Here is a 12,725-nt window from a genome sequence, read left to right on the forward strand (position 1 = left end):
GGCTATTCAGGTAATAATATTTTATTTCTTTACTGAGCGTTTAGGGGACATAGTTAAAAATATACTTGTATTTCTCCACAGTAACTAATAGAGCATCAAGCATACTGCTAATACCCTAGGAACACCCGTTGAATTGAATCCACGGAGGCAATGCTTGGTGATCATTCTCCCCACCTTTTTCTCCCATATAAGCCTTTTTTTTTTTTTTAAAGACACATGGCTCTTTTTGCTAAGTAATACAAGTTTGAAAGTGAACCATGAAAAATTTGAATGAAATTATTCTAGTCCTAGTCTACTGTAATTATATGTTTCATTGACTGGACTACATGGTAATATCTTGACTGATCTATCTTGAAAATGTTGTCTCACTTTCATATTTAATGTGTTTTAATCTAGATTGGTATTTGGAAATAAATAATGTCCAAAAGTTATCCCAGGAATTGGTTCTAAAAGTTGGAAGAGCTAGTGATGATTCCCAGGAAGAAGCAACTGACCAGTGGGCCAGGAGGAGGCAGCCATACAAAGGCAAAAGACCCAGTTCGGCAGTGGGGAGCTCATTTGCCAGCAACAGCACAGAAGAATCCAGTGAGTAGACAGCCAGCTTCTTTTCCAAAACCATAGTAAATGCAATGACTTACTGAAATGTAACCAGTCTCTCATCCCTTTATATCAAGAACGTAAACTCTTGCTTGAACATGGCAACACAGAGATTATAAGCTTTTATACAAAACATATTTTTGGAATCATCAACTATTATCCACTAAGGAATTTCAGCTTAGTAAATTACTTTCTTGAAAACACACAACTGCCTGGTAAGGGCTGCTTTTCTCTTGATACTAAAAAAAACTAACCATAGGGTCCTTTATTGAATTATATTTGTATCCTATTTCTAGAAATTTGAGCTGGCTTACAAAAATATGTATAAAAGAATAAGAGAAATGTGTTTAATTATAAGCAACATTTTTTCTTCTAATTTTAAAATTTCTTAAATGAGTGAGTCTGTTTAACTGGATGTATTCTTGATAATATTTCTCTTTCTGTTGAGAGTCTATTATTCTACCAGTATTAAACCTCAGTTACACAGTCAGTGGCAACTGAGAATGAAAGATAGCTCATTAGGAAATCCAACTGAAGGGAAAACATGGGCTAAAAAAATAGAGGGGGGATTTGTACACTTAGCACATACTACCACTAACTTGGCTCTAAGATTCTAACGGCTAAAGTTGTTAAAAGATACTTTTCCAACGAATAGACATTTTCTATTTACATATTATTTACAAAAACAACCCAGTTATTGAGGAAAACACAGATACTGAAATGAGCAAATTTCATTAAAGAGAGAAAAGCAAAGGACAGTATCATGATTATAAATCATGAGAATAATGTCTTTATGAAAAGACAATAGTGATTGTCCTAGGTTGTGCCAATGACACAAGTACAATTCATGAAGGCAGTGGTATAATTTATTCAGAGCAAGTTAGAAAGTTGGCACAGGTTAGGGATTGAATGCAGCTGTAAATGTGTGGGCAAAGATTATAAGTAATTTAAATAATTAAACACAGTACTGTATTATCACCACCACAGGCTTCTTATATTTGTATGAACAGTGAAGAATCCAATTTAAATGCTCCATTTTGTCCTGACTATTTTTATTCTTGTTTCTTAATCAATCTCTTAGTCTTCCAGTGGCTTCTTCCTATTTGGCAGCAAAGACCCAAGATCTGGAATCCTACATTTGTATTTTGACATATACTACTTTATAAAGTTGTTTTATTATCTCCTGATTGTTTATACGCCCTTGGAATACCTCCCTGAAGAATATACTTCTTATATTAGACTTCCAATAAAATAATCCCACTGCTAAACATTTGTTCTAATGTTCATTTTCTTCCGCTTCTATTTCCCTTTCCCCTTATCAACTGCTGTGTTTACATATTCTAGAATTTAGTGTGTGTATCTATATATATATGTAATTTTTAGACAGAGTCTTCCTGTGTCCCCCAGGCTGGAGTGCAGTGGTGCAATCTCGGCTCACTGCAACCTCCACCCCCGGGTTCAAGTGATTCTCCTACCTCAGCCTCCTGAGTAGCTAGGATTACAGCCATGTGCCACCACGCCCAGCTAATTTTTATATTTTTAGCAGAGATGGGGTTTTACCATGTTGGTCAGGCTGGTCTTGAACTCCTGACCTCATGACCTCCCTGCCTCAGCCTCCCAAACTGCTAGGATCACAGGCGTGAACCACTGCATCCAGCTTACATATATTTTTAACAATAGTTTGACTACATTTAATATATTTTAGTAATTTTTCCTCACCATTGCTTTTTGTACCAATTATTTCTAACAGGAATTATTTCATTTTCCTTTTTAACTAAGCAATCTTCTAATATTTTTTTCAAAGAGATTCTGTGAGAGGTAAACTGAATTCTTGTCTATCTGAAAATGTATTCATTTCTCTCAATACTGAATCATAGTTTGGTATAGAATCTTAGGTTCAAATTACTGAAGAAACTGATTTATTGTCTTCCTATAACTAGTGGTGTTGGTCAGAAGTCTGAATCTGATCTGATTCTCACAAATTCTGTCCTTAATCCAGTGTCTCTGGTATCGTTCAGGGTTTTCTCCATATCCTTGGTTCTCTAAAATTTTCTTCTACTGGGACTCTTAGTGTGTATATTTTGAATATTTTTTTCTTGCTTGGCTGCTTAAGGTTGATTCTTTCTTTCTTCAACTCTCATAAATTGTTTGGTTTTTTTTTTTTTCAACTATGAATTGCCCTTCTTCTTTTTTGCTTTCTTCTGGTATGTTTTTCAGATAGACATTGAAACTTTTAGATCTATCTGCCATATGCCTTCCCCTTTTTTGCATCTCTTCGCCTCTTTGGCTATATTCTGAGAAAACTTCCTAGCGCCATCTTCCAGCTCAGCAATTCATCCCTCGTCTAAATCCTTTTAGCTCTTCAGCTTGTTTTTTTTTTTTTTAGCTTTTTTATTTCAAAAACTCTATTTTTAATTTCAAAAATCTTAAGTGGCTTTTTATCGAACTGTTCTTATTTTTTTACGTCTGAGAACATTAAGCATGTTATGTCAAGTTTTAGTCAAATTGCTCTATCAACTGTTTCCTCAAATACACATTTCACATTTGCTGAGTTTGTTGTCTGTCTTTCACAGTGTTGGCTTTTCCCAAATACTCTGTGATTTTCACCTGGGTGCTCATTCTTTGGTTACTTTTCTATCCACCTGATTGCTGTCTCCGATTGAGCAACACACATGGGCAGGCAGTGAAGCATCCACAATGGTTTTTGCTATATTTAATGGTGTGAATAAAAATGTTTCAGGATGCAACAACTGAGTTCTGCCACAGGGTAGTCCGTATCCCATCTGCGTGTCTTTGGACCTCAATCTCTGACTTTTTCACACACTCATTTGTTCTGGGATAGAGGCAGGTACAATCATTATTGCTACTTGATTGCTGGTGGAGCTCAAATTGGACGATATGTGAGCATTAAACTACCTTGCTGTTTCTGCCATAATACCTTAATTGATTACCCTCTTGTCTGCACCTGAGACTTCTCTGGGATCTGGCTTCTCACACTTTGGGCATGGAGCTTTCTTGACGCTCTCGCTGTTCTGCATCAAAACATGCTCACATATATTTTTTGCTGTGATTTCACACCATGGTCTACAGGTTGATTCTGGATTTCACGTATTTCCAAGTTTCTGACATAATGATAGTTACCTTCTTATTTTCAAATACATATCTGTGGATCTTAAAATACATACCACACTACATGCACACACACTATATATATTCTTCCTCATTGTTGTCTGGACTTTGAAATCCTCTTATTATGCATAAAAATTCAGCAACAACTCCTGCTTCTAAATATGTGTAATTGAACACGACACAGTATATGTAAAATGAGAGACTGCAGGAATATGTCATAGGGAATATGTGTTTTCCAGCATTTTGATGAAAATGGGAGACTGGTTCATGCTTACTCCACTATCTCTAAGCCATCTCTGAGAACAGCTTCCATTTGTCCCTCTAGATTCTTCTTCCACCCTTCTCATTGCCCCAGAGGTCTCATTTATTTGGACTATATCAAGGGACTAATTTGCTTTTGGGCTTCCTGTTGGGGTTGACAAGTGGGGAGGATCAGGAGGAGCCTGGAAAGAGTGAGTGGAGTGAGGCCCTGTTATTATTGACCCTGGTCTCCTCTTGTGGTGTGCCAAGGGCTGGCTTTGTCCCTAAAGCCACACTCCCATAAAGTGGCCCGCTCCATACTGCCTTCTATCGCTGTGTGTTCTAGTAAATGGTACTTGCTCTGTCCTGTTACCCTTTTAGTGTTGGATGGACTAGTCTTTATCCCACCCTATCACACCTGATTTCATTAAATCCTGCCCACACTTTGTAAATAGTGATTTCTACTGAATTCTCCTCAAACTATTCGAGGGTATCATATTTTTCATGTCACAGCTCTATGATACATGAGTGCTCTTTTCTCATATTACAACAATGATGCTGCTGAATGCCAGGTCATCAAATATCACCAATATAGCCCATTGATAAGACATAACCTATTTATTGCTTACAGAGATAAAAGAGGATTTACCCTCAACAGAGCTTTGATAGTATTTCAGAGGGGGGAAGGCAAAGTTGGATTTTATTAAGAATTAGAAATTTGGTTTAATGTAGATATTTCAACGTAAGAGCTTGTTTAGAATTGAATAAGGGTTATGATTTAATAGTTTAGGACTGATGGAAATAGCAAGCTAAAGATTTTGAGAGTTTCAAAGGAACTAAGAATAATTTGTTGGTGCTTCCTACTGAGGAATTGATGTTTTGGGGTAAAGTACTGAATAATAAGGTATTTACCTGGTAAAGGGCCTCTAAGAAGAATAAGACTGTGCTAACAACTGCAGAATAATGTCATGTTAATCTTGACGAAAAAATAATGCTGGTAGGTGGTTTTAGTCTTCAGTGTCCAAGCTACAAATGGGGATAGAAGCATTTTTTTCTATGTGCTATAATTTTCTCTAGTCTGGCAGTGAATAAAACCTGAAGTTTCATAAGATGGATTCCTCAAACTGTATTTCCTAGACAGCAATCTACTTGAATTGCCATTTATGTTTTTCTTGGCTTTCTGTTTCATAGACCTTGCAGTCCTGGAAAATTTTATTTATTTTCATGTAAGAATACAGCTCTTACACATGTAAATTCAGTATCAGTTGTCTATAATACGGCCTTTGCTTCCAGGTTCACCAAAGAATATACTCATACAAAAGCAATAGTGAGAAATACAGAATTTACTGAAAACATCGTAGGAGAGACAGACGGAGTCTCCATATTACACACCTCACAGCAAACAACTTGAAGTCCCCTTCAGATATTGCTTTGATTCAAAGTCCCCTGAGCTGCCTTGTAGCCAGTGAAAAATGCTGTGTTATAGCACTGCTTCCCTCTTACAATACTGATAGCCATTGGTTTTTATTTTATTTTTTCTGAGTTTTTTATCCTTAAAATTCCTTATTATAAGCAGAGAAATTCAACTGCAGTTTATACCTCTAAAACTGCACAACCAAAACGATCAAAGTGTTCAACAATTAACCCCAACACTACAATAATTAGCATCTACCCATCTTAAGAACAAGGGTTAAGGAAACCGAGGGATGAAAATTTTGTTATAAGAAAAACAAATGAAATGTTATATGTAGTCATAAAAACTTATTACACATAGTAATAGCTTCCATATTACCTAGAACGATCTATGATTGATCTAAACTGACCTAAAATAAATTAGATTGAATGAAAACTTAGTATAGTTTGATTAACTATAGACGATCTTCATGTGTCCTAGAGAATGGAATCTGCTCCTCTAGTTTTCACTGCCTTCTAGTTTCTTCTAGTTCACTGTATCCTTCAGCTACCTAGACTTTTTCAGTTTATGTCTGCTGTTTTATGGCCAAATTCTTCATTACTGGTGCTCTTAGACATTCATGTCTGCTCTGCATTTCTTGAGCAAAAGAAGCAACCACAGATGTGATGTAAGCAGCTCCAGTGGCTCACAGAGGACAATTATGCACATTTTTCTAACCCTGCAATTCAGGAACAGCAGGTTAGTAGCTGACGCTGGCCATGGTGGGAGTGTCTATACAATGGAAACTGACAAACCCTGCAAATCAGGGAGTAATTTTCCTTTTAGAAAGTTATTTAAATAATTTCCTAATACTCTAGTTGAAATAACACAGGAATCAGCTATATAACTTATACAAATTCTATATAACTTATACAAATTCTAATTTCATGCCGAAATAACACAATCATTTTAATTCAAATAATGATTGTACTTTCTTTTGGGTCAATTCTGTTTTGAATGAAAACTATATGTACTAACAATTTGTTTCACCTTAGGCAGAAGAGAATTGAAACGTCTACCATTTCTATTTTTCAGTTTATCCAAGCTACAACACACCCAAGGCATATTGTATTTCTTCAGAAACTTTTCAGAGAGACTGCAATTCACTAAGAGCTGCTGGTGCTAGCATTGTTTAATGTGTGGTTTAAATTTTATCTCATTTATAGAGTCAGGATATGCTACTAACCCATGACTTAAAACCTGACAGCTTTATCGAGCATCATTACAGCTGGTGTTTTTCACTCTGTTAATCTCACTCATCTCTGACTTCCTACATAATAACTGGAAAAGACATTAGGAATGACATATTTATGTGTGTGGACACAGTTGATCAATCCATCTAGGCTGTGGGGAATGCTGACTAAGGCACACCAGGTAAATAACTTGAAGGCTGTAAACTAAAGTCAGAAAGGCCTGCAAAATGGAGCTCTGATTTTTATAATCTCAAATGGTTCCTGTACCACAAACAGATGTGGAAAGAATTTGGGTCTAATCATGCAAGGATACTTGATAGCAATTCCCTTATTTCATTCAGCTATTAAAATTATGATGAAAATGTATTTTCCAAATATTACTTTGCATGGAAACAGGAAGAATGAAGGAAGGCAGAGAGGAGAGAGAGACACACAGAAACAAAGAAAGGCAGACAAGAAAGTAAGGCAAGATAATTCTGGCTTCTAATTATAAGAGCTAACAATTATGATGTGCTTGCTAAATGTCAGGCACTATTCTAAGTGTTTTCAATGGATTGGCTTGTAAATTCTCCCAACACCACAATGAGATAAATACTATATTTTTATTCTCATTTTACTAAATGAGGAATCTGAGTCACAGAGAGGATAAATGACTTGTCCAAGGTCACTCAGCTGTGGATAATGGTGGATCAGAGTTTCAAACCCAGACAGCCTGACCCAGAGTCTATGCACTTAAACCCTACAACACATTGCCTCCAGTTGGACCTTTAAATCTAGCTCTGATCTCTCTTTGGGAAAGTCCAATCAGGGTTTCACTTCATTATATACCACTTTTTCATTATCCTTAAATAATACAATGGAATGAAAGACGTACGAGAATGTCTAAAGACACCAGGAACCAGCATAAATATTTTATCTTTTTTATCCTAAAGTCAAAAAGTAGTAATTAAAAGGAAGTCCAGTATTTAAATTTTTAAGGACAAAAATATTCAAACACAATTTCAGTAGTAATAAGCATGTTTAAGAGCTCATTTTGTCTTAAAGTTTCATTTATTAAAAGTTCATCTAGCAAACCAAATTTTGGTGAGAAAGGTATCATGACAAAGATATATTTGGATTTGTTTTCTATTTGGCTCAAAGTTCTACAGGGACAGTTCTTGAAAAATCTAGCAGCTCTAAGTTAGCAGCAGGTGTGTAGCTTCCTGTTCCATTGGATTTTAACACAAATTTTATGTTTCAGTTTATGTAAGAATATGTTGATTAGCTCTGTCTTGGTAACTGAATGAATAGAGAACTGCTCATCCACATAATCAAATCTGTTCGTAAATAAGTGAGCTGTATTAACAGTGTCATGCATGCTGATAAAAATGAAGATCACTATAATTTAAAGACCCCCGCCTCAGACCTTTACATGATAGGAAGATGATTACACATCCACCGTGGACAACTCTTGCTCACGGAAAAAAATAATAAAGATAAATCAGTAGGCCCAGAAATCTGTGTAAGTTATATTCATAAAAAAATTATGAATATTTTAATATAAAACGTAGCTGAATTTTTAAGGCCAGGGATATAGGACATAAATCAAACAAGGAAAGATACTTTAATACTTTAAAACCCTTTAGGACTTCTGTAACTTTAGCAATACTATTGTAACACAAAGCTTTGATTTAGCCTTAAAGCTCAGAAAGACAGGTTAATAAATTACTATATTTTTGTTTATTCCTCCTACCCTTCAAAGTCAAATGTCACACTCAGACTTAACAAATGAAAGCAAAAAATTCCTAAGGAGTTTTGAAATATGACATACGAAGAAAAGCATCCTATATCCTGGTTTGAAGTATCCCATTACAAAGTTTCAGTAATTTTTATTCCAATAAATAACATGTCTTATAAAATAATCATATAACTTACATTCCAACTTTACCACTGCGTGATATTCCCATATGTCATCCTCATTATTTTCACACACACACAAACTTGTTTACTCCATCAGCATAGTCTATCTTGCCAGTACCTGCTTCCCCACGCTGGGCCACTTGTCTAGACCATATTTATCCATCTCTTTGCCACCCCATAGAAAGATTATCTACTTCTCAAGGTCCAGTCTTATAATACTTTTCTTTCCCACAGACATAATCACTCGCCTTTCTGTGAACCTTTACCACATCTGGAGTCCCTTGTCTTACTCATCTGTCTATCCCAACTGTGCCTATATTACAGCTTACTCATGAGACAGTAATTATCATTACTATTTATTATACTTTAAGTCCTGTAATACATGTGCAGAATGTGCAGGTTACATAGGTATACACGTGCCATGCTGGTTTGCTGCACCTGTCAACCTGTCATCTACATTAGATATTCCTCCTAATGTTCTCCTTCTTCTAGCACCCCACCACCCTAAAAGCCCCAGTGTGTGATGTTTCCCTCCCTATGTCCATGTGTTCTCATTGCTCAACTCCCACTTATGAGTGAGAACGTGAGGTTTTCTGCTTGGTTTTCTGTTCCTGTGTGAGTTTGCTGAGAATGATGGTTTCCAGCTTCATCCATGTCCCTGCAAAGGACATGAACTCAACCTTTTTTATGGTTGCATAGTATTCCATAGTATATATGTGCCACATTTTCTTTATCCAGTCTATCACTGATGGGCATTTGGGTTAGTTCAAGTCTTTGCTATTGTCAATAGTGCTGCAATAAACATACGTGTGCTTGTGTCTTTATAATAGAATGATTTATAATCCTTTGGGTATATACCCAGTAATGGGATTGCTGGGTCAAATGGTATTTCTGGTTCTAGATCCTTGAGGAATCACCACACTGTCTTCCACAATGGCTGAACTAATTCGCACTCCCACCAACAGTGTAAAAGCATTCCTATTTCTCCACATCCTCTCCGGCATCTATTATTTCCTGACTTTTAAATGATCACCATTCTAACTGGTGTGAGATGGTATCTCGCTGCGGTTTTGATTTGTATTTCTCTAATGCCCAGTGATTATGAGCTTTTTTTCATGTTTTTTGGCTGCATAAATGTTCTCTTTTAAAGTGTCTGTTTATATCCTTCACCTACTTTTTGATGAGGTTGTTTTTTTTCTTGTAAATTTGTTTAAATTCTTTGTAGATTCTAGATATTAGCTGTTTGTCAGAGAGTTAGATTGTAAAAATTTTCTCCCATTAGATAGGTTGCCTATTCACCCTGATGATAGTTTCTTTTGCTGTGCAGAAGCTCTTTAATTAGATCCCATTCGTCAATTTTGGCTTTTGTTGCCAATGCTTTTGGTGCTTTAGTCATGAAATCTTTGCCCATGCCTATTTTCTGAATGGTATTGCCTAGGCTTTCTTCTAGGGTTTTTATGGTGTTAGGTCTTACATTTAAGTCTTTAATCCATCTGGAGTTAATTTTTGTATAAGGCGTAAAGAAGGGGTCCAGATTCAGTTTTCTGCATATGACTAGCCAGTTTTCTCAACACTATTTATTAAATAGGGAATCCTTTCCCCATTGCTTGTTTTTGTCAGGTTGAAACAAGAATTATTTTAAATCATTTCAATAAATGAGTAATGAAGGTATCTGAAATTGCTTTAGCTTTCAAATGAATAGTGCAGTCTCATTTGGTATAAAAAAAATAAGAAATATAAGAGCCAACATTACAGAAATTTGGGGTTTGGAAAAAAAACTGTCTGCAAGAGATTACGCTCTTGGATGCTTTGTCAATATACCACCTGGAATGTTTTGACTCAAGTTAAACAAACGTTTGAGTTAGAAACCTATTGTTGCATATTCATCTGTGTTTTGGGACAGTGACTAACACTTACTCTTTTCAGTTCAGTGCCAGGACAGCAGAGGTGGAAATATACAGGCAGGAAAAAAACGCAAAAAACCCAGAACCATTAGGAATGATTGTCCAAAGAAAATCAGTTAGAGCAAGAGAACCATTTCTTCTATAGGCTTTATATAATTGACCTACAGCAGATAGGATGAGGAGAAGAAGAAAAAGTCTTTATCTAGAATTTTTCAGAAAAAAAAAGCACTGGAGCAATTATGGTATAAGAGAAGAAATGGAAACAGAGGAGAATAAGGGCAGGATTTTTGTTGTTCTTTAAAAAGAGTTGTGGTTTTCAAAGCCCACCCGCTTCATGGTATTTGAGAAATGCAAGTAAGTGACGTAAGCTTTTCTCAAAAGTATATTTTGGTTATTCAATAGTGCTTCTTTATTCTTGCCCTCCTGAAAGAATGAAAGGCTTGGGGCATGACTTTATTCAGGTTTTAACCTCCACATCAGAGCCACAAAGAAACACTGGGAAAGTAATACAGAAATTCAATCTCATTTCCATTACAGGCACAGCCTTCCACACTATCCAAAAGACTCCTGAATACATAGAAAACTCTAAGTTCCATGAAAGAAACTGTTAAATACAGCTGTACATGCTTCCATACGTGCTTTACTCTACATTGATGGCCACAGTGAGTTTTTTAGGAATGAACATTTTTACAGTGTCTTTGAGGCACAGAGGAAAAAAAGTGATTGTTTTTTGTACTTGATAATCTTTTTTCATGTACTTGGAACTTTGAAAGAGACCCTAAAGCTAATTTTTTATGTGATTTCATCTTGATCTGTAAATACTAATATATGGGTCTTGCCAATTATATTTTCTGTATTTTTCTTCACAAAAGGAAATAGTGCTTCCTCTAATGTACAGGCTTCCACACCTTAGGCCCTGAAGCAATATCTGTCTTGATTTATAATATTTTGGCATTATTATATAAGTTCTTCCCAGGAGAACTATCTTACAAACGTAGCGACTTATTTTTGAAGAGAACACTCTTCATTAATCCAGACTTCACCCCTGCATGCATTCAACTACTTTCCCACCTTAACCATCAGTGTGTGAATCTTCTTAGCAGAATGTAATCGATGTTATCAACTTTTCTGCTTGCTCCTCAGTCACCTCAGAAGAGGACTGTTCTGTGAACCTTGGCTTTCTAGTTAATGTGAGGAAAAAGGATTCTACACAGAGAATTTTCATTCAGCAGCATGGGTTTTCCAAGGGGATGATGGAAATCCAGAGCATGGTCCCAGATGTCTTAGTAAAATACCTCACCCAGTAGCTGGTAAGGATGCTACAATTATGGTAAAATGAATATGTCTTAGAGAACATGTAGCCAGACTTCAGGCTCTCTGAAGTCAGCAAACATAAACACCAAAGGAGTGTTTCGGAACTGAAATTAGGTATGTTCCCATATGACAACATATGTACTGTGTAGTATTTCTCAAAATCATGAGAGAACCTGAAGCTATTAAAAGTTGTATTAACGGCTCATTCAAACATAGGAGAGTAATTCCAAAGTTGGAATAAAGATTAATGTAGGTAGAGTCAAGAGTCTGGGTTCATCCTGTGAGTTAAAAATACTAATTTGATAAAATGCACCAGACAGTATAAAGAAGTAACAAATTATCACTTAGTATTCCAGTTCTGCAGTGTAACTATTTTATTGTATCTGCATTGCTTGTTATTACACTTAGTTCTAATCCTGGTTTCTAAAAATATATGAAATATGCATTTGGTATTATAATGTATTTATTTTGATGTATTATGTATCATTTTATAGCCTTTTTACATTTTGTGTAATTGTTTAATAACTAAACCTTCATTTAATAAGTATTTGTTATGTATTTCTACATACTTCATTAATAGTCTAATAATTCCATGATGTTTACATGAGATATATTTAGTGAACTAAAAATTAATAGCTATGTATATTTCTCTAAGGCAATGATGGTTTACAATTAAAAAGCAAACTTTTACTTCAATTACAAGCTTCAGCATATGAAATTATTTCAGTCCAATCTTTGCTACAAAATTTGTCCTTTGTGAACTTCTGTTTTATTGGTGTAAATAGCCTTCATAAATAATAAACAACCTTTGTATTTCATTTTATAAATAATATATATTTTATTGCAGTAGCTTTTGGGGTACAAATAGTTTTTGGTTACATGAATGAATTGTGTAGTGCTGAAATCTGAGATTTCCATCACCTGAGCAGTGAACATTGTACCCGATATGTAGCTTTTTATTGCTCACTCCCTTCCCAATCTCCTGCTCTGCATCCC

Source organism: Sapajus apella, unplaced genomic scaffold, assembly GCF_009761245.1.
Source record: "Sapajus apella isolate SASKATOON/1434 unplaced genomic scaffold, GSC_monkey_1.0 scaffold1, whole genome shotgun sequence".
NCBI classification, from domain to species: domain Eukaryota; kingdom Metazoa; phylum Chordata; class Mammalia; order Primates; family Cebidae; genus Sapajus; species Sapajus apella.